The sequence below is a fragment of the Elephantulus edwardii genome, unplaced genomic scaffold (assembly GCF_000299155.1).
Source record: "Elephantulus edwardii isolate Elephantulus edwardi_28Jun2011 unplaced genomic scaffold, EleEdw1.0 scaffold00012, whole genome shotgun sequence".
Classification (NCBI taxonomy): domain Eukaryota; kingdom Metazoa; phylum Chordata; class Mammalia; order Macroscelidea; family Macroscelididae; genus Elephantulus; species Elephantulus edwardii.
In genome coordinates, this window is record NW_006399762.1 from 12,600,491 (window position 1) to 12,603,825 (window position 3,335).

Genomic DNA, 3,335 nt, shown 5'->3' on the forward strand with positions numbered 1-3,335 from the left:
ATGTTTTATATAGATGTTTTACATATATGTTTTTACATATACATATGTTTTTACGTATATATGTATATGTTTATATATATGTATGTATGTGCGTATATGTGTGTGTGTGTGTGTGTGTGTGTGTGTTTACATATAAATATCTACACAAAAAAGTAATCACATCAAGATGTCATTTTCCCTCCATTTCTTCTAAAACTTTCATGAAAGTGAGATTGTTTGATGTCTAAAAATTCCTGGTCATTCTGATAGTGTACCATATGTGTTTCCTGTTAGTAAAGATTTTCTTAAAATACTCCTCCTTTTAATCAACTAATTAATTATTTGTCTAACATAATTAAATTTACAATAGTACTCTTTGAGATGAAATTTATCCACCTCAAAATAATTGTGAGATGCTAATTCCTGTACCTGTTACACTACTTTCTTTGAAAAGAGCTGTTGGGTTTTGGTTATTGTTTACTTCAAAAATGTTATCAATTAATAGGGCCATACTGGAATAGCTGTATGTACCATTTAGTTTGAATCAACTCATAGCAATCCCTCAAGTGGGTTTTCAAAATCTGTGAATCATCTCTGAAAGGGGAGATTGCCTTTCTTTCTTCCAGGGAGCAGGTGGTAGATTAAGATCATATACTTTTGAGTTGGCAGTGAAACTCCTTACCAGAAAGTCCTTAACGGAAGAGAGATGGGAGTACTACTCCTTTCTGAATGGTGTTTATGGAAGCACCTAAAAGCCAAACAATGCCTCCCTTGAAAAATGTCTGGGAACTGTTAGTGCAATAAGAGAGGAAGGCATTTCAAAAAGATAGAAGGGATTAAGAAGGATCTTCTCCCAAAGACAAAGAAATCATGGCCTTGTTGTAATTATACTGTTACCTGAGACACACAGAAAGCTATGATGTCATAGACCATAGGAAATTGCCCTGCTAACCCAAAGTACCTACTTTCTGGAGATTTGAATTCACCATTATCTCTGAAAAAGAAGGATAGGCAATATTCTCCCTTGTGATTTATAGTGTCTGAAACTTGCTGGATGGTTAGCTATAAGTTGGTTCCTACTCAAAGACATTAAGTTCTCAGACTGTTAGCAATCTGCTAAGACAGACTAGAAAAGCTTTACACAGTTTACAAAACTATAGTCTATAAAAGGAAGACTGCTGTATCATTTGACCCAGGAGCAGGTACATGGAGACTTTGACATTATGACCCTAAATTTTAACAAATAAGAACTTAATTACAATGTCTCCTGAATTCCTGATGATACTAAATTTATTTTCGCCAATTCCATAATTTAGACCATTTATTACTTTAAACCACCAAATGTTTTGTTATGACAGTCCTAGGAAATGAAGACAGCTACTTTCCTATTACTATTTAGTATCATTACATGCTTCTATTGTGGTGGTGGTGCTGCTGTACTGTAGGGTCAGAACCGACCCAAAGGTGACCCTCCAGCGGGGTTTCAGAGGCAGTAAATGCACAGGAAGAGATTGCCCATCCTTCTCCAGTGGAGCAGATGGTAGATATGAACTACTTGCTTTCAAGATTGCAGCAGTTTCTTGCCATTAGGCCACGGAGTGGTTGACTGGTTTGTGCTGTTGTTGTGTTTTTGTTTTTGTTTTAAAAATGAGTCCTTGTTTGTGTTTTTTGTTTATTTGTTGGTTTGGTTGTTGTTCAGTGGTGGTTTTTTGTTTTTTGTTTTTTTTAACGATTTAACTGCCTTTGAAACAGGTTGATAAATTGGCCATTGGATATCATTCACTAACTCCAAATGCAGTCTGCCATCCATATTGCCTATTTTTGTTCGATCATAGTTGACTTTGAGATAGATGGATATGCTATATTTCCCTTTTTTATAAGAGGTTAAATCATTTAAAATCTTATGAAGAGAAGAATATAAATTAATATATAGTTTAAAAGCCTCACGGATTACCATTGGGGATACCAGTCAGGAGATTATAAAGTAAACCAGGTGGTGCAAGGAAAAACAGTGATAATTGACGTATTTAATTTTTATTTGTGGTAGAGCCTAAAGATATTGCCAAAAGTTACATGGGAGGAACAACTAAAGAAATGAAGGAATTACTTGCAAATACTGTTTTCTTCTTGTTGTGTACCACTGGGTCAGAATCAACTCAAAGCTGACCCTCTAATGGGTTTCCTGAGGCATATAATTGCACATGAGAAGATTGTGTATCCTTCTTCTGTGAAACGGCTGCTAGAGTTAAACTGTGTGCCTTGGAGATTGCAGTGCAGTTTCATACCACTAGTCCACTGGAGCTCCCTTATATTGCTCTGGAGGGACTAAGTATTCACATAGGCAAGATACATGTGAAGACTGATTTATAAGGTAGGATAACAGGTAATATTAATTTTGCTTTTAATACATTAAGATTGAGATATTTAAATCATTTATTTGCAAAGTACGGCTGGCAGGACAATTTATAAGAATTTTGTCTGAAGTTTGCATGGTCATGGACATACAAATAGAGATGATATTAAAACAAACCTCATCAACTTAAAAACAAACAAACATTGAAATACTTCAAAGTATCTTCTGGAATCACAATGCCTTGAAATTGGAAGTTAACCACAGGAGAGTAATATCTACAAAACCATCCATATTAAAGCTAAATAACTTTCTACTAGAACATGACTGGGTTATAAAATAAATAAATAAAGAAATAAAAAAGCTCCTTGAAATAAGTGAAAATATAAGATAACAAAACATTTGGGATAAAACTAAGGCAGTCCTGGGGGCAGGGGGCAGTTTATAGTAATAGGTACAGACATAAAAAAGGAGGAAGTAAGATATATCAATGATCTAACTCAACATCTTCATCAAATAGAAAAAGAACAACAATCTAAGGACAAGAGCTGAAATTAATGAGATAGAAAACAGAAAAACAATTGAAGCCATCAATATGACTAGGAGCTGGTTTTTTGAAAGGGTTAGTAAAATTGACAAACCACCCACAAACGTAACAAAAGAAAGAAAAAAAGAGAAGACACAACTAACTCTATTAAGAAATGATAGCATTGACATCACAACAGAACCAGATGAAATGAAATCTATAATATAGGACTATTATGAAAAACTATACCATGATAGATTAAAAATCTAGAAGAAATAGAGAAATTCTTTGAAACTCATGCCCTACCAAGACTGGCAAGGGCAGATATAGAGCACTTGAACAGACCCATTACAAAAGACAAAAAATTAAAATATAATAATGAGACTTCCCCGAAAGGAAAGTCCTGGACTAGATGGCTTCACAGCTGAATTCTACCAATATTCAAAGAGGATCTATTGCCAATTCTATTTGGAAAATATA